General features: G+C 37.8%; 1 long non-coding RNA gene across 1 annotated transcript; it reads right to left on the reverse strand.

The window, feature by feature from the left end:
- Positions 1–3,295: 3,295 nt before the first annotated feature.
- Positions 3,296–8,967, reverse strand: LOC134758327 (uncharacterized). The gene is made up of 3 exons (XR_010133392.1): positions 8,916–8,967; positions 3,544–3,593; positions 3,296–3,436 (listed from the first exon to the last, which is right to left on the reverse strand). It is a non-coding gene; the product is annotated as an uncharacterized lncRNA (long non-coding RNA).
- Positions 8,968–20,234: the final 11,267 nt, after the last annotated feature.

The following is a 20,234-nucleotide window of genomic DNA, read 5'->3' on the forward strand; positions in this document are numbered from 1 at the left end:
GTATGGTTTCACTTGTACAAAGTTATCTAGAGTACTCAAATTCTTGAAGCCAGAGACAAGAATGGCTGTTTCTAGGGACTAAAGAGAGTGAGGAATGGGGAGTTAGTGTTTAAAGGGTATAGAGTTTCAGTTTGAGAAGATAAAAATCTTCTGGAGATGGATGGTGGTGATGCTTGCACAACAGTGTGAATGTATTTAATGTCACTGAACTAGATACTTAAAAATTGTTAAAATGGTCAATTGTATGTTACATTATTTATATTTTGTCACAGTAAAAAAGTATACTTGAACAATTTTTAAATGCCCCTACATACCTTTAGTTTATTTTTTTACAAAAGGACTCACCTGTAGAAATAAAAGCTGGAGATTGCCTCTTCTTTAATTAGTATTTGGCTGATTCTATATAATGGATACTTATCTAAAATATTTATTGTAAATCAAATTATTATAAATTACATTATTTAAGTAATAATTTTTCTTTTTATTTAAAGAAACTGCAAACTTAAAATTGTAATGACCCGACTCTTACATCTTGTTCTCTATCACAAATTTGTAATTTTTCATATGAAGTTCCAAACTCAAAGACACCCAGCTTCCAAAAGGTGTAGGCCACAGATAGCCAAACATTTTCTATAAAGGGCCAGAGAGTAAATATTGTGGCTTTGCCATGTGGTCTCTGTCTGAACTATTCAATTCTGCAGCTGTAGCAAGAAAGCAGAAATAGGCAATACATAAACTAATGGGGAGGTCTATGTTCCAATAAAACTTCACTTTCAAAAACAGGTGGTGAGGAGGATTTGGCCATAGGTTGCTGACCTCTGGTGTAGACCAAATGAGGTCTCTACTTCATGCAAAAAGGGTCCAAAACAGTTCTCAAGAAAAGTGTTAGCTGGATGAAGTCAGGAAGGACAAGTGTATTATTAGTCTGTTCTCAGGCTGCTCATAAAGACATACCTGAGACAGGGAAATTCATAAAGGGAAAAGGTTTAATTGACTCACAGTTGAGCTTGGCTGGGGAAGCCTCAGAAAAGCTACAATCATGGCAGAAGGGGAAGCAAACACATCTTTCTTCACATGGTGGCATCAAGGAGAAGAGTGAGCAAAAGGGCAAAAGCCCCTTATAAAACCGTCAGATCTCATTAGAACTCACTCACCATCATAAGAACACCATAAGGATAACCATCCCCATGATTAAATTACCTCCCACAACACATGGGGATTGTGGGAACTACAATTCAAGATGAGATTTGGGTGAGGACACAGCCAAACCATATCAGCAAGGAAATTTAAAAATGTTATTCAAGCAAAGGTAGTGGAGGTGAGTAGGGATGGGAGTAAAAAGAAAATGGGGGTCGGGGGAGGTGGAGAGAAGGTTCTCCATCTGAGGAAGCTACATACTCAGAGACCCAGAGGCCAAATGATGAAGCCCACTGCTCTTGGAAATCACTGAGGGCGTAATGAGAGGTGGAGTGCTGGAGCATGAATATTTAAGAATATACACAAGGGCCTTTTGGTCAGCAGAGACCCAAAGGGTTATAAAGGCTGAGGGGAGGTGGAGGAGAGTAAAGATAGACAATAGACAATATATTTTTAATTGGAACTTTAATAGAGCTTTTGAGTTTTGAACTCATGCAGTAAGTAGTTTTGACAAGCCAATGCCCAGTAATCACTTTACCAAGGGGGAGAGCTTGTTCACCTTTAAATGCTGATCTGTTAAAGGGAAACACAAATTCGTAATTCAAACTATTTCAATTTTTGCTTGGAGGCCAACTAGCAACATAGAATATATTTCATTTTAACATTTCTCTCTCTATATATATTATGTATGTTTGTCCTATACTTTAAGTTTAACCATAATATTTGCCAGTAAATCATAAGTATGTCTGCAACAAATGTCCTAAGGGGATTTTGGTGACTTCTGTTAACCTCTAATTCACTATTTTTCAAACTTTTGACCAACCATCAGCAATGTCATCGCTCCAACTTGGTTGCTGAGTAGCCTTAGGCAAAATGTAGGATACAAAGGCATAACCCAAGAGTAATCTTTCATCCTGGGGGTCGAGGAGGGAAAGGTGGAAGCAGAACTCCTGGAACAGCACTGCTTCTGCCACCTCAGACCAGATGTACATCGTCCCAGTGTGGGAGAAGCAAACTGTCTCTTCACTTGCTTAAGTTATTCAATCACTTTTTGGCAAGACTTCAAGCAGTTTTTGCTGCAGTTAGCTCTAAAGGGGGCATAGAGTTTTACTACTTTGAAATGACAAGCTTAAGGACATTCATGATAGGCTCAGGAGGGTCTCTGTTGGGTCTCAGGAAATGTCTCATCAAAGTCATTCTCAGGGGTTCCAGGACAGGACTGCATTTTTGGACCTAAATTATTTTGCCCTCTATGCAGTGATTTTTATGTCTTAGAAAGAAAAAATAATAATATTAATAATGGTGAGTGGGATGAGAAGTCCCTTTACATTCCATTTTATTATTCATTTAGACAGATAATTATTTGAGACTACCTTAATGGAAGTGCATGCTATACAAGTAAGAAATTATTTCATGCATTGTCAGTTCTTTCAGGATGCTGTTGCTGTAATCACTCACTGAAAAGACCTATTGTTAATTTTTAAAGAAGCTTAAAGGAGAAGAAAACATGCCCACAGGCACAAGGTTCAGTGAGCAGTCATAATGTGGTAAAGAAGAGGCAGGAAGGAGGCCCAAAAGGCAGGAACTGGCTGGGGGCCATCCCAAAGGCCATGGCAGTAAAGGGTATATGTGGATGGACACCACGAACTGTACCAAACAATGCCAAAAATATTGTCTACCATACTTACTTCATCCTTACAGAAACTCTATGACATAGTTATCATCTTTAGCATCCTTTTATAAGGAGGAAATTAAAGCCCAGAGGAGTTAAATAATGTGTCAGTTGGGGTCTTGTGAGAAGAATCTGAAACAGGTTTAGAACTGCAAGAGATTTATCGAATAAATGCCTGTGAAAACTAAAAGAAAGGGAGCAGGAGTCGTCAGGGAGAATCTTCAGACCATGGGGTGGGTGGGACGCTGTAAAAGGAGAGAGGGAAGGAAGGATGAATAGAAAGAGCCCCAGACCATGGCACAGTTGGCGTAGCTTTACACAAGCCAATGGGTGTCCCCAAACAAACATGCTCATTGGAAGAGTCCTGGGGAGGGAGAGCTGTGTTGTCACCATTAGTCTTGTCATGTACGGTCATTGCTGGGAGCATCCCAAGGGAAGTGTGATCTTGACACCAGCCTGGTGCTGGATTCGAAGCTGTCAGCCAACTATGCCGTTGTGACAGGTTTTCTTGGAGAAGGTCTAAGCAGGTATTTCCACAGATGCCGCTGTAACTTGCCTCGAAGGTGAAACTAGGATTTGATCATGGGCTGTCCGAGCATTGCGCAATGGTCTGAAATCTTCCTTGATCTGGTTAAAGAAGTCAAAAGGCAATATAAATATCTTGATACCGTATTTGCTATATTTCAGGAGTTGGCAAACTTTTTATATAAAAGACCATAAAGTAAATATCTTACTCTTTGTGGGCATATAGGGTGTCTGTCACAAATACTCGGCCCTGTTGGTCCTGGTGAGAAAACAAATGGGAGAGGCTGTGTTCTAATAAAATTGTATTTATGCAAAAACAGGCATCAGGCTGAATTTGACCCAGGGGCCATAGTTTGCCAACCGTTGCTCTGTATGACAAGAAACAAATGCCAGATCAAAGAGGAAACAAAAGTAGTAAACTGTAGAAGATGAAGACATGAGAACCCAGCATCAGCTCTGATATGGTTTAGCTGTGTCCCCACCCAAATCTCATCTTGAATTGTAGCTCCCATAATTCCCAAGCATCATGGGAGGGACCGGGTGGGAGGTAAATGAATCATGGGGTGGGTTTTCGCATGCTATTCCTGTGATAGTGAATAAGTCTCATGAGATCTGATGGTTTTATAAAGGGGGCACTCCTGCACATGCTCTCTTGCCTGCTGCCATGTAAGAAGTCCCTTTCCTCTTCCTCCATCTTTCGCCATGATTGTGAGGCCTCCCCAGCTGTGCGAAACTGTGAGTCCATTCAACCTTCTTCCTTTATAAATTATCCGGTCTCAGGTAGGTCTTTATTAGCAACATGAGAATGGACTAACACAAGCCCAATCAGCCCATTTTCTTCACAACAATTTCTTGGCTGTCATGTAGACTCACATAAGGTCTCTATTTTCTATCCAAGAGAAAACTCATATATACGCTCTTAGTGAGGACAAAATACAAAATAGTTTCTTCACATTCCTGACACATTCTTTCCCTGGGCCAGGAAAACAGAGTGGGCCATAGGTGACTTAGTGATATGAATTCTGCTGAGTCCTCACATTGGAATGACAGGGAGGGTTGCATGCAGAACACAAAATAGGAGAGTGCCCTTTTAAAGGCATTCGAGAAGGACTGAGAAGATTTCTGTCTGAAATTAACATTATGCATAATTCATTCATTCATTCAAATACTAATGGAGTCCCACTTTAATCTTGATCATGTGCTGATACTAAAGATACAAAAAACATTAAGTCATGGATTCAACACATGAAGAGGCCACAGTTCATCAGAGAAAAGACAACACAGTACAATATGAGCTATGGTACAGGAAATCACACGGTCTGTATGGATCTGTATGGATTGCCCTCTTCTAGGCAGCTCCCCACTCCTTTCTTCTCTGCTAGGAAAAGGTAAACAGATCTAGCCTGCACTGGCTTAGCTAGGAATGGATGTTTATATGATCTTTCCTTTCTGACAAGAATACCTTACTGGCACATGAGGTGCCTATTGTCCAGGGTGTGTTGGTGCAAAAAAGAGACACAGTCAGGCAGGAAAGCAGTCTGAGTATATGAAGTCCACTTCACAATTTTGTATAAGGTTGCCCTCTCTGGATGAAGAATCTGACTCTACATCTCAGTGTTTCCTTCAAAATGAATACAAAGTTCTATAGAGTCAGGAAAGAACTGGAAAGTCTCAATCTGTGGCCGCTCTTCATGGCAGGGAAAGCTAGACTCATGGTGAAGAAAAGCTTTTCCTCATTGCAAACTGCATTCCAAGTTGCCACTTTTTTTGTTGTTTGTTTGTTTGTTTTTTGAGATAGGGTCTTGCTCTGTCACCCAGGCTGGAATGCAGTGGCACAATCTTGGCTCACTGCAAGCTCCACCTCCCGGGTTCACGTCATTCTCCTGCCTCAGCCTCCTGAGTAGCTGGGACTACAGGCGCCCACCACCGCGCCCGGCTAAACTTTTTTTGGATTTTCAGTAGAGACGGGGTTTCACCGTGTTAGCCAGGAGGGTCTCGATCTCCTGACCTCGTGATCCACCAGCCTTGGCCTCCCAAAGTGCTGGGATTATAGGCATGAGCCACCGCACCCAGCCCAAGTTGCCACATATTTTTAAATACCCTTACACTTTAAAACTACCCACCATCTCATTCCACATAATGCTTAAGTAAACCACCCAGGCAGAAAACCACATAAAAATTAAATTTCATTTTTAAAACATGATTTTTATAACTTGTATTTATGCCCAGCTACAAATCAGAGAAATAGAAAACATTTACATTAAAAAAAGTTTTGTTTTGTTTTTTTTTTTTCAAGAAATATGGCCAACTCCAAACAAAGATGGCATAAAAATGCCCACCTACTCAATGCAATATTTTTTCTGTCCGGATCAGGTAATAGTTGCATCTATCTGATAGTATTATAAAAACATGAAATCAACAAATTATATGTAGATTTCTTAGATTATGTGTCTAGAAAAGTGATCTGGACTGTTCATGAAGTCAAAAACCAACAACAAAACAACAATAGCTGCTCACTACTTGGTTCCATGTAGACCTCCTGTCAATTTCCAGACTATCATACTATTGTTTTCTAGTCTAGGAAAGTCTTGAATTACAGATCATTCCCACTAAAGCATATTCACTTGTCCTAAGAACATTTACTTCTTCACTTTATATTCTACTCAAAACTCAAGTCAGTCCCTTGGGTCCTAAGATATGAAAAGCACCAAATCCACAGATAGTTTGAGTTGATATTTCAAAGCTTTGAAAGTGAAATATAAGAAATTGTATTGGACTTGTGATAAATGAGAAATGTAGTGGCATATTTATGACACTTTAACTAATTGGGCTGGTCATTGTGTTTCCTGGCTCAGATGTATCACTGCACTACCATAGGTCAATATACTTCAGGTGGTTTTCTCAACTCAGAAATATGCACAGGCCACATCTCTGATGGAGCTCTTGGCAAATCACTTGAATTACATTCCCTAATATTCAACAGATGCCTATAACCCACATGGCAAACAGATACATTCAGTCAGTAGTTCACCATAACATTATATTGAAATGAATACAAGAACCCATGTATAATATTTAATAAAAACACAAAGAATTATAAATGGCATAACTCCAGAGTTCATTACTGCTCAAACTGTCTCAACTTTCATAGTAGCATATATTCCACTGACCAAATCAGTGTGTATTTATCGTGAGATTCTCTCTAACTCTTTGGCAGAGAAAGCAAGTGGAATATTCAATGTGAGCTTGATTTAGAATAGATAGAGGCAGACAGACCTTGCGGCTTTGGACGTTACTGAAAACAGAAGTGATTTATGGTGTCATTTCTGTTTACATATAGTTCATTTTCTGTTAGGGCTATAGCATTTTCTTCAAGTAGAAAGGCTTCTTGGGATGGTATCTCACCACTCCCCTCCTCTTCCCAGCCAACCTTCCCCTCTCCTTCCCTACTGTTTTCCTCTCCTTCACAGCCCTTATGTCTTATAAGACAAGTTTCACTTGAAAATGAACAAAATTCTGTGAAGAAGTGAGGTCAAAGTTAGAAATGGGAACATCCATTTTCATCTTTACCAGTGATTTCAAATTCTTGTGATTCATTTATGGGAAAAGGAAGAGCAGTAAAACAGATAGGGCAAAATAGAGAAATCTTCCTTAGACACCCATTATCCTAATGGCAAAGCTTCTAATGGGTAAAGGAAACTGTTGAGAGGTGATACTCTTGCCAGTTTTTAAAATTCTGTATTTGCACTGTAATTAACAAAGAATAACCACTTGCAGTTTCAATTATAGCAAATGCTCTTCTCCATCATGCCCCTCAAACTACATTTGAATGATACCTCTGTTGGCAATCAAGAAGCATTTGGGAGGCATTCCAGCAGTGGTTTTTAGGTGAAGATATTTGATCCCTCTGTTTATATATTCTTGTTTAGTGTAGAATCATCTCAGATCAAAGGTAATGTCAATTGATTGAATTAAAATGTATAGAATAAAATCCACAAGTTAGGTCGGATGTCTGATTATGATCTTTGATCAAAAAAAGTACATGAAACACATTTTCTGAATATTTAAAGTGCTGTCAAGTATAGTATAATACCACATGTTGTAAGGAGTTTAATAAACACAAATCAGTGGAATTTATTTGTATTGTTTGATCTGTTTTATTGTCATAAAATATGTATGGAAATGACATATACAGAAGCAGCATTCCTAAATAACCTGGCATTGACAAAATAAGGAGAAATTCATCAAACAGAAATATATATAGCTCATCAACAGACTAGAGAGCATTCTGATATAATTACTGTGATTCTGTTTCACTGCCAACAAATGAGGAAAGAGACTGCGTAGTAATTCTCTACTCCCACATACTTTTGGTTGTACAACAGGTCCAAATACGACTCTACGGATCTTGGATCGTCCAGACTATATGACTTGACTATTGGTGGGCTTTTTCTCCCAGTAATGTTCTGCAGGTGGTGGTGGGGGAGGTCAGTAAACCTATGAGTTGGCTGTAAATATGCCCTCCAGAGATCTGTTGGGGATTTTAAACATTTTAGATACAAGGCAGAATCAACTCATTTTGAAAAGAAAGCACTCTATGCCTGGAGAATACACCTTCCGTTGGGCAAAGAAAAAAACTCTGCCAGAATCGAACTTCTATACCCAGGAATACCATGGCATGATTCCAATAGGTTCAGTTCTGAGATAGAGTGGAAGGCTAAACTCCAGGGCTGCTTCTTGCAGTTCCTCCAGCCCAATACCTTAGTCTGAATCCCAAAGCCACTCAAAAAATTGTTCAAAAGTTTGCAACAGATGGGTTCAAAATCTAATGCATTTAGAAATAGTTGGCCTATCCTTGAGGTATTTGAGCACAATATATGTGATAATATATCTCACTTTTAAAGCAGTGTTCCACTGTTATAGCACGAGTCCTCATTTTGGACTCTAAAAAATAATTTTATATTATGTCTATATTTGTTAAGAAGCTTGTAGAAAAAAGTGTTTGGGGTAGACCAGTAGGGCAAGGGCAATAAAGAGAAAAGCTTCCCATATTCTGCATTAGTTTAATTTCTTTTTTCTCTTTGCAAGCTTTAAAAAGAAGGGGGAAAGGATGAAATTATTTGAAGGAACAAGAGGGTAAAGAAATAAAGATAAACAGAATTAAGATGTAATTGGCCGCTGTAATTTGCTAACAAAGAATTTTGTAAGTTGCCAACCTGTATAAATTACATACAGTTGGGAAAAGACTTCCAAGCAGAGAGAAATCTAATTGCTTCATCTATTTTTTTTCTCAGTCAGTGTTTCTAACACTAACTCTATTGTATGACCGAACTGTACAAAATTACACTAGTTTCACAGATAGCCTTTGAAACACATTGTTGTAGGCCTTGAGACCTCCAAACTATCACCTGTGTGGTGAGAGCCCTCTAGTGGATGGGGGACTCCAAGCATGCAATGTCCGGAGCTTTGCCTGGAAAGGTGAAAAATTCAGTCATCTCACATTACCACTGGGCAACAGAGGGGAGACTGCAGAGCTTCCTGGGTATATTTCTCTAGCTCAAATGTTAAATGGGAAGCCTACCTCCTCTGCCAGTTGCCATTTAACATTTCTGTTCTTCCAAAGTGTTACACCCTTTCCTTGACATTCTGACAAATCTTTGGGTAGAACCAGTAAACAATGGCCTTTGGATTACTGTAGAGAAGAGAGGGTTCTGCATTAAGAGAAAGTGAACCATTATTCTAACACTATTCCATCACAAAACTAGCTGTATGACTGACTGATGGCTGATTTATCATAACCAATATATTTCCCTGAAATTTGAAGAGGAATTGGAGATTCCTCCTAAGTTGCCAGGAATTATTTAGAAATGTGTGGCCATATAGCCAGAGTTCTCCCAGTGGCTCTCTTCTCTTTCTCTGGTTGTTGCTTTTTAGTCTCCTTTGTTAATTTCCCCCTATACTGGACCTTTAAACCTTGGATCAACTTGAGGCCTCTTCACTTCTGACTTTGTACAATCTTAAGACATCTCAAGGATATATACTAATAAATGTTAAATTAAAAATTGTACCCAGATCTTCTTTCTTAGACTCTTCCTTTTAGATGTCTCATAAGAGCTTCAAGCTCAATAGAAACAGAAGTGAACTTAACCCAAACCTGCCCCCTTTCCTGTGTTTCTAATCAAAGCAAATGACAACCTACAAACATGACCATCTTTTTGAATTTTCCTCCTTCTTGGGACGCATAATCATCAAATCAATAAATTCCACCTCTGATATTGCTTTCAAATTTATTCCCTCTATCTATTTTAACCATCATCACTAGCCTAACCCAAGCCATACAAACCAGTGCTATCACTTTCTAACAAATATTCCTGTATCTATCCCCTAATCCACTATTTTAACAATGCAGACCTGATCATACCATTTCTCTGCTTTAAATCTTTGATGACTGTTATGATAAATTTCCATATTCTTTTTATGGTCTCAAAATCCTGTGTAATCTGGAGACTGCTTATCTCTCCAGTCTCTCTTCCCCTTCTCCCCCACATACTCCTGTCTCCAAATATAACATTTTACATTCTTTCCTGCCTTGGGGCCTTCATTCAGCTGTTCCTGCCTGGCATGCTCTCTGACTACACTTACCTACCTAATTATTAACGTTCATATTGCATTTTAAAGCTAAAAGTCTCATTTTTGTTAAAATAAAATGTAGGTAGAAAAATTTTATATGTACATGTCCTTTAACTGAGCCATAATTAAAAGGATAGAAATTAAACAGACTCTTGCCCAGAGAGGAAGCTGTCTCCCCTCACCTGTAACTGCTGTGTTTACACAGATGGTGTGCTCTGAAAAGCCTTGCTTTCAGTTGATAAGGAAACTAAAATTTAACCAAGACCTTTGATTAGCTGATTAATCAAGTTGAAGCCAGTTCCCCTTAAGATGAAATCTATCTAATTCTTGCTCTGTATCCCATGTGGCAAGCTTCAGTTTTCTATAATTTTCGTTCATCCAACATAGAGATAATAACTCTCCTGAGGTCAAATTATTTTTACGAAGGTTGTCTTCAACACCTGAAATGTTGCTTTAAACTCTGAGTTTGGAAAAAATTCATAGATGCTTAGAATCATGAATCACTGGGATGTGATAGTGGGGAATATGTCTGTTGCTCTTCACTTTCATTTTAAATGACATTCCCACTCTTGGTTTTCTTTCTTTGTTCTTCTAACTGTCTAAATTACCTGTGAAAATTTATGAGTGGGAACAGAATGGTTTAATATGCTTCATTCCCAGAAGTATTTGGTATTTACAGTTGAAAAATGACCTAGATTCGGTTCTAATTCACACACAGGTGATGCTTGCTATTTCTGTACTTTTATCCATCAGCCTTAGCCTAAACACCACTACCTCATGAAAAGCTTTCCCAATACCTCTAAGCTGGATCAGGTGGTGTTATTATTATGTCCACAGCAAATGTTTTACCTCCTCCACTAATTACCCCATTAATTTCAGTCTTTCCGTTTATGAGCTCCATATCATGTCTACCTTGTTCGTTTGCTCATGCCCTGCACATAGCACAGTGCCTTAGACATAGTAAGCATTCAGGAAATATTTGTTGAGTGAAAAAATTCAATGCTTCCTCATATGGAGAGTGTTTTCCTGGCAAGACCATGCAATCAGGGAAGAAAATTACTATTAAAAATACAGACTTTCTCAGAGATCCCAATGGCAAGATCTCTCTCTCTCTCCCTCTCTCTCATTTTAAGTCTCTCCATGTTTTGGTTTCATTCATGTTTCCTTGTACACTTATTCCTCTGCCTCCACGCATAAGTTACAGGTTATTATCTTATAGCTCTGGAGTTTATGTGTTTTCAGTTCACAGGATTAGTAGAGTCTAATATTCCTTATCCAATTCCAAACTCTAAAAAGAGAGAGAGGACTGTCTATCACTGGGCAAAACTAGTGGGACACCTCTTTCAATCAGCTGTGACTGGAAGGGTTCGATTCTGTCAGCAAGATGTTTGTGTGGCTTTTGGGTGAGGCATTGAATACTGCAGATACCCCAAAAGTTGTCTACTACACCATTTGTCTCCTTGAATGCTCTGGAACATAAGATCATAAATAAAAATATCAGTAAAAACAAAAAAAGCACAAAATGTCATTGGCTTCCCTGCAGGTGTTGATGAACATTAAGGGAAAATCTAGGTTTTATAGAGATGTATTGACAAACATTTCTCTTTTCTCAAATAAGGAGTATGTTCATTATTGCTTGATGAGACTACTCCTTTATTCAAAATATCTCTAATTTTTAATAGTTTTTCCTTAACTCATTATGTGGTTTGCAAATTCTTAATAGGATTGTGGACTAGAATACACAGCTACTCCACACCTGACATTTTTCTCTTCACATATCTATCCAGGAGAAAGAGTTTCTTTACACATTTAAAATATTATTTTCACTATTTAAGTAGGCCATAAATCTGATTTTAAATGCATTTGGTATAAAATGTATTCTCAAATGAGAGAATATGATTGAAAATATTGAATTTTATTCATTCTTTTTCATTCTGACTCTATCTTTGTTAATAATTCAGACATGCAGGGAATATGTAAAGGTGAGATTTCAAGTCATTACTAACATGCATTTGTCAGACTTTTCTTGGAATAAATATAAAGTGGCTTATTTGATACATGTCTTTTCTAGTTTCAAAGATTCCATTGTGTTTGCTTCAGCAAACACAAGAGTATGGGTAAGGCCTGAGTATGAGGAAATGGCCAGGAAAAGCACCTTAAACAAGGGTGGAGTTTCTTATTCAGACTGAAGTTTGTGCCTTCTCCATTGATAAGAGTTGTAGATGGAGATTTAAAGTTATGTTTCTCTTCCTGGTGCAGAGGAGACACCCTTACAAATGAAGATTGCCTTTATAAATGTAAATTGCCCCTTAAAAGGGGAAAATTTTACTCTTGTCTTCAGAGATTTTCCTGGGCTGGCTATTTGCCAAAGTAATCGGCTCAGAATAACCCTTATGCTAAAGCAGAATGTTTTGGGTTGTCATGTCCTGAATTTCATCATTAGCTAGATTAATACCAATGAAGAACTGTAATCTACCATGTATAACTGATGTTTGCCATCCATAGTCTCTCTGAGTCAGTTATATTAGGTTGGCATGAAAGTAATTTCGGTTTTTGCCATTACTTTTAGTGGCAAAAATCGCAATTACTTTTGTGCCAACCTATTATATCAAGAATGGATGATAAAGGCAATATTTGCCTTTATAGCAATATTAATAGCAATATTTTCCACTGTAGAAAACCAGATTTGCATAGATTGAAAATTATTGAACTAGAAATTAGAAGACCTCAATATCTTTATACTTGTTTATCATTTGATTTTAGTTCATTCACTTAATTCTCCTGAATCGCCACTTTCTCATCAGTAAATTAGTATTGGATTGGACAATTTCTACAGTTGATTCTTGTTCTATGTGTCACAAAATGCTTTGTAGTCTCTAGGCTTCATTTTGTCTCCCATAAACCTGGAAGCTAAACAGGAAAATACTGACTACACTGTGTAGATGATAGAAGTGGGGTTGAGGCTCAGAAAATGAAGCCTCCAAATATGGCGCTTTGACATGCTATACTAAACAAGCAGCCTCAAAGTTTCTCCCTGCCTTCCTATCTCTCTGATCCTTTTTCTTTTCCAGAGCACCAGGAGGGGCTCTCTCTGGAAGTTCCTTTATCAGACAGAGAAAACTTCTTCTAAAAGAAATGCAATTGTCTTAAAATCCCCTCTCTAAAAATCTCATTAAATAACCAAGGAAGATTAACTACCATAGAAGAGAAGAGACTGGGAGTCATCATCACAACCAGACAGATTTTCCATCTATTCTTCTGAGGGCAGTTCCATAAGATTAGCTAGGGAATTGTATCTGCATAATATGATGACGTTTGCCGACAATGCAGTTCTATTCTTGCCCTTTCCATAATTTGTCCACAAGCTATTGTTTGTCCTTTGATCCCGTTCAGCATCAAGAGAATCATTTACAAACCTGTTAGGTCTTTTTGCTCATTTATTTACATCTCTGCATATTTCCCCTTCCCAATGAAGAGGGCATTTAAGCATTAACCATCTGGCCCTTTTCTTGAGTTTTTCATATTTATTTATATGACTTGCATGCATTATGCACCTTAATAAATTTGTTACGCTTTTATCTTTCTAACTGTCTTTTGTTATAGGGGTGGCAACTTCATTGGCATTTTGAGAAGTTTAAGATCTCCCCAAACTGGCCTAAGACTTGCACTTATATTAACTTCTGCACCTCATTTTATAATGGGGAGAAAATGTATCACCCCTTTTCAATCTCTACAGTTCTTGTGACAAGAATGGGATACCTGATGCATTCCAGAGCCTACAAATAAAGTCCTGGGACAACTGACAAAAAGCCAACAACAAAAGGTTAAAATTTTTTACCGAAGTCAGTTTTCCCAGCCCTCTACCTGCAGTGCCTGGCCAAGAATAAAAGGTAAAAATTTGTCTTTATTTCTTCCTTTCCAAATTCAGTTTGGCAAAAGCATATTATTTGCTTGGATTGCGACTCTTGTGTACATTTGTGGGTACCCATTTGCTATTGATCCTTTCTCCTCCATGGACTGCTATCGTTTTCCTGTTTGTCTCATTTTGTGACCTGAGAACTTGGCTCAGCTTGCCACCTATCATAGGCATGCAGATTGTCAAGCCTGCATATGCAGACAGCCAAGCAAAAGGTTGTGGGGGACCATCATAAAAAGTTAAAATACAGACTGTTGCCATCTCTCAAGGCATTGTCTGAATCTTCCTTGCTTTTAGTTGTCTTTGGAGGCTGTTTGATTCTGAGAAGATTGTGTCTTTGCATCTCTTTGGAGACATCTCATGCATTTTTGGTTAACCAAAGGAGGCTTATTGGTTTTGGTTCTGAGTCAATTTGTAGATACATTTAGCTTGAAAAAAAAAATTAAGCCAGGACTATTTTCTCTTTGTCTCACTGAAATCTGATAATGAGAGATTTGAGAAGATTTTTTTTAAGAGTTCTGTGATAAAAAGTCAGCACAATAGGAACTGATATTCAAGCTATATATTTTTAAAGCCACTCATTTCTTTCTGTTGAATTTTGTTTCTACTCTTGGGAATTCCTCAGTCTATAGAACTCTTTTTTCTCAAACCCCTACCAACTAGAACTTCATTGGCATTTTGGGAAGTTTAAGATCTCCCCAAACTGGCTTCTCTAAGACTTGCACTTTTATTAACTTCTGCACCTCTTTCCTTTTGACACATTTGATTGTCCATCCAGTTCTCTTTAATCATTGATATGTTCCCCATTCAAGCCTCTACCTCCTTCATTTGGTGGTCACTGGATATAAAATTACTAAGACAAAGCATCAGTGTTCTGGCTATCCCATAAAGGTACCTAGGGAGGCCTTCTAGCAGCACTGAAACCCCTTGAGAAACACAAAAAAAGCATCTCAGATTCCCCTGTTTGGGGTTATCTGTCTTCCTCAGGGAGCCCCAAGAGTCGTGAGTAGGTTCCTCTCAGGTCAGAGGTGCTGCTGTCTTTTACATTGAGATCCCTGATCTCTTTGTCTTTTGGGGATACCAAGAGTCACTTTATACTGTGAGCCAACACTTGATCCTTGATGTGCAGGAACTAATGAGTCACTGGCAAGAGCTGTAATTTTAAAGTAAATGACAGTGGTTGCAATGAAAGGTTATTACTACAGTAGGCAAAATCCAGCCTTCCATCCTCCTCATTTGTTTGTATATTTAAAATTTTAAGTCTCAGATTTCTGCTTGAGTCTAACAGAAACTGACAGTAAATGGCAATTTGGTGTAAGAAAAGTCATTAGCTATGATGGGCAAGGGAATCTTGGAGCTGTAAACATGACCTGACTCTTGATAGGTGTAGTATGCGTACTCGGAAGCTGTGGGAGCCCCACCTTGAGCTCAGCAATACAGTTAAGAAACAGATATTAAAAGTCACCTAAATAAAATTAATCTCCAAAATAAGGCTTTATGATATTCAGCTGGTTATTTTAAACAGACTTCTTAATTTTCTTCTATCCTCATCCATGTATTTCCTTATAAAATCAAGTTTTAACAGAAATAGATATTTTATTTACCCAGATGAACTTTGGAAACATTCAGAGCTAAAATTGAGCCCACAGCCTCCATAAAATTGATCTCTGATAATAAACAATATTTCCAAGATTTTTCTTGGAGATAAAATATCTATATAAATAAAATAAAACTAACTCAGATACCTTTTATATAATCTAAGATAATCTTTGAAAAATAAAGCTAGTTTTTAAATTGTTGGAAAAATAAAATAAGAATGTCCTCAGAATTTAATTTAGGTATTTTTGCTTGGGTCTATTGTTCAGACAGATTTATACTTTCTCTGCTAGATATTTTAAGGTCATAAAACTGTTGCTTCTGTGATATTTTTGATACTTGCTTAATTTTTCTGAGCTAAAGCTGTAAGGGTTGGTTACTGGACTCGCACACATCTTACAGCAGGATTATGTCTTTGGTTTTGAGCTTCTGGATTCTGGAGTCGAACAGATGGCCATGATGAGGCCTGGGGACATATCAATGTCCATAGTACCTGGGCCACCAGCTGCAAGGCAGATTCAAGCCCAAAATGGCCTTGTCTTTGGCCCAGCTCTGTCTGCTGGTCATACTGGAAGAGGTCAGATCCTCCAGGCATTATCTTCATAGTTCTGTCCTCTGTCCTGGCCTCTGTACCTCATATGTAAACACAGGATCCAGATATGCCCTGCCCTTCATAGCCACCCTGGATGCCACATAGGCACATGACACCCAGGGTGACTTTGGGGGTAGGAAGACACTGGGGAGGATACCTGTGTCCAGTATTCCAAATGCCTTGGTTAAGACAAGACTGGCTGATACAGGGTTAGCCTGGCTTTGCTTTCTCAAAAATAAATAAATAAATAACTTAAGTGGCTAACTTTGTTTTCCATGAGCAACTCAAATATAACTGTTAATAATGAGTAAACTGGGTAAATGTAAATGAGATAGTTGCTTACAAATAAACGTGTCATTTCAAAACTGTTTTTCAGTAATTTAAAATCATAAGTCATATTATGTTAAATTGGGCAATAGACAATCATGACATGTCCAAGTTGCTTCTAAGTAAGATAAAATACTGAAACATTGATCACTAAACATAGGTTCAAGTTTGCCACTTTTGGCTTTTTAAAATTTATAAAAAGACTAAAGATATTTGGGTTTGCTAGTAAATACTGATTCACATGAAAAATATGTTCTACTAGAAAAAAACTTGTGTTTCTAAAAATTATAAAATGTTTTTATGTTTTTGTATATATGTATTAATTAAAATTGCTTATTTGTATATATGTATTAATTAAAATTGCTTACTTCCTACATTTCTCATGAAAATTTATGGTTACAAAGAGTTAAAATTACAATTAATATATTTAATTAAAACTACTAGATATAAGATAAGCAATTCTGAATAGAAGTGTAAAAGGAACATGAGATATGAGGATATGTTTTTGTTAAAAGAAGGAATAATTTTGTCTAGATAAAAGTTATTTAAAGGTGTTTTTTAAGCCTTTGTTGAAATCTTATGAATTCAAAATGTTATGAATTCAAATATTTGTACAGTTACATAGTGGCATCACAAAAAATCTTAACTTTTTAAAGAGTACCAGCCTTTTATTTTTGTAGATACATAATACTTTAGTAAGTGTACAGTTCAGTGGCATTAAAGAGATTCACATGGTTATGCCTCTATCACCATCATCCACTCACAAAATTCTTTCATCTTCCAAATGGAACTTGTGTACCCATTAAACCAGAACTCCCCATCACCCCTTCTCCTAACCCCTGGCAGCTACCATTCTACTTTCTGTCTCTGTGAATTAATTACACTGGGTACCACATACATGTGACATCATACAATATTTTTCCTTTTGTGACTGGTTTATTTCATTTAGTATAATGTTTCTTTCTTTTAGCTTTTATTTTAAGTCCAGGGGTATATGTGCAGGTTTGTTATATAGGTAATGTGTGTCACGGGGGTTTGTTATATAGATTATTTCATCACCCAGGCATTAAGCCTAGTACTCATCATTTATTTTTCCTGATACTCTCCCTCTTCCCATCCTCCACCCTTCGATAGGCCTCAGTGTCTGTTGTTCCCCATTATGTGTTCATGTGTTCTAATCACTTAGCTCCCACTTATAAGTGAGAACATGTGGTATTCGACTTTCTGTTCCTGCATTAGTTTGCTAAGGATAATGGCCTCTAGCTCATTCATGTTTCTGCAAAGGCATGATCTCATTCTTTTTATGGCTGCACTTCATGTTGTATACGTACCATATTTTCTTCATCTACTCTACCATTGAGGGTCATATAAACTGATTTAATGTCTTTGCTACTGTGAATAGTGCTGCAGTGAACATATGTGTGCAAGTGTCTTTATGAGATAACCACTTATAGTCCTTTGGGTATATACCCAGTAATGGGATTGCTGGGTCACATGGTAGTTTTGTTTTTAGGACTTTGAGAAATCGCCAAATTGTTTTCCATAATGGTTGAACTATTTTACACTCTCACCAACAGTCTATAAGCATTTCTTTTTCTAGGCAACCTTGTCAGGACCTGTTATTTTTTGACTTTTTTCAAATAGCCATTCTGACTGGTGTGAGAGGGTATCTCATTGTGGTTTTGATTTGCATTTCTCTAATGATCAGTGATATTGTGTTTTTTTTCTCATATGCTTGTTGGCCACATGTATGTCTTCTTTTGGAAAGTGTCTGTTTATGTCCTTTGCCCACTTTTTAATGGGGTTGTTTTTCTCTTGTATATTTAAGTTCCTTATAAGTGCTGGATATTAGACCTCTGTCAAATGTATAGTTGGCAAAAATTTCATTCTGTAGGTTGTCTGTTTAAGATGTTGATGGTTTCTTTTACTGTGTAGAAGCTCTTAAGTTTAATTTGGTCCTATTTGTTGATTTTTGCTTTTGTTGCAATTGCTTTTGGAGTCTTTGTCATGAAATCTTTAGCTGTTCCTACATCCAAGATGGTATTGCCTAGGTGGTCTTCCAGGGTTTTTATAATTTTGGGTTTTACATTTAAGTCCTTGATCCATCTTGAGTTGATTTTTACATACGGTGTAAGGAAGGGCTCCAGTTTTGGCTGGGTGCGGTGGCTCACACCTGTAATCCCAGCACTTTGGGAGGCCGAGGCAGGCGGATCATGAGCTCAGGAGATCGAGACCATCCTGGCTAACACAGTGAAACCCTGTCTCTACTAAAAATACAAAAAATTAGCCAGGCATGGTGGCGGGCACATGTAGTCCCAGCTACTTGGGAGGCTGAGGCAGGAGAATGGCGTGAACCTCGGAGGTGGAGCTTGCAGTGAGCCGAGATTGCACCACTGCACTCTAGCCTGGGTGACAGAGCAAGACTCCATCTCAAAAAAAAAAACAAAGAAGGAGTCCAGTTTCAATCTTCTGCATATGGCTAGTCAGTTATCCCAGCATCATTTATTGAATAGGGTGTCTTTTTCCCCCATTGATGTTTTTTGTCTTCTTTGTCAAAGATAAGACAGTTGTAGATGTGTGGCCTTATTTCTGGGCTCTCTATTCTGTTCCATTGGTCTATGTACCTCTTTTTGTACCAGTATCATGCTGTTTTGATTATTGTAGCCTTGTAGTATAGTTTGAAATTGCATAATGTGATGCCTCCAGTTTTGTTCTTTTGGTTTAGGATCGCTTTCACTATTCAGGTTCTCTTTTGGTTCCATATGAATTTTAAAACAGGTTTTTCTAGTTCTATGAAGAATGTCATTGGTATTGAATCCATAAATTGCTCTGGGCAGTATGGCCATTTTAACAATACTAATTCTTCCTATCTATGGTCATAGAATATTTTTCCATTTGTTAGTGTCTTTTCTGATTTTCTTTTTATTTTGAGCAGTGTTTTGTAGTTCTCCTTGTAGAGATCTTTCATCTCCTTGGTTAACTGTATTCCTAGGTATTTTACTTAAGTATGTGTGGCAATTTTGAATGAAATTGTGTTTCTGATTTTGCTCCCCCCTTGACTTGTTGGTGTTTAGGAATCCTAGTGATTTTTGTGCACTGATTTTGGATCCTGAGACAGGATAAAGTTGTTTATCATCTGGAGGAGCTTTTGGGCCAAGACTGTGGAGTTTGGACATGTAGATATGGAATCATGTCATTTGTAAACAGGGATAGTTTGACTTCCTCTCTTCCTACTTGGATGCCTTTATTTCTTTCTCTTGCTGATTGCTCTGGCTAGGACTTCCAATACTATGTTGAGTAGGAGTGGTGAGAGAGGGCATCCTTGTCTTGTGCCTGTTTTCAAAGGGAGTGCTTCCAGGTTTTGCCCATTTAGTATGATGTTGGCTATGGATTTGTCATAGATGGCTCTTATTATTTTGAGGTGTGTTTCTTCAATACCTAGTTTATTGAGAGTTTTTAACATGAACAAGTGTTGAATTTTATTGAAGGCCTTTTCTACATCTATTGAGACAATCATGTGGTTTTTGTCTTTAGCTATGTTTATGTGATAAATCACATTTATTGATTTGCATAGGTTGAAGCAACCTTGTATTCCAGGGATAAACCCTACTTCATCATGGTGGGTAATCTTTTTGATGTGCTGCTAGATTCAGTTTGCCAATTTTTTGTAGAGGATTTTTGCATCAATGTTCATAAAGGATATTGGCCTGAAGGTTTCTTTTTTTGTTGCTTTGTCATTGCTAGGTATCAGGGTGATGCTGACCTCATAGAATGAGTTAGGGAGGAATTCCTTCTCCTCAGTTTTTTTTAGAATAATTTCAGTAGGAATGGTACCAGCT

This window comes from Gorilla gorilla, chromosome 1 (genome assembly GCF_029281585.2).
Source record: "Gorilla gorilla gorilla isolate KB3781 chromosome 1, NHGRI_mGorGor1-v2.1_pri, whole genome shotgun sequence".
NCBI classification, from domain to species: domain Eukaryota; kingdom Metazoa; phylum Chordata; class Mammalia; order Primates; family Hominidae; genus Gorilla; species Gorilla gorilla.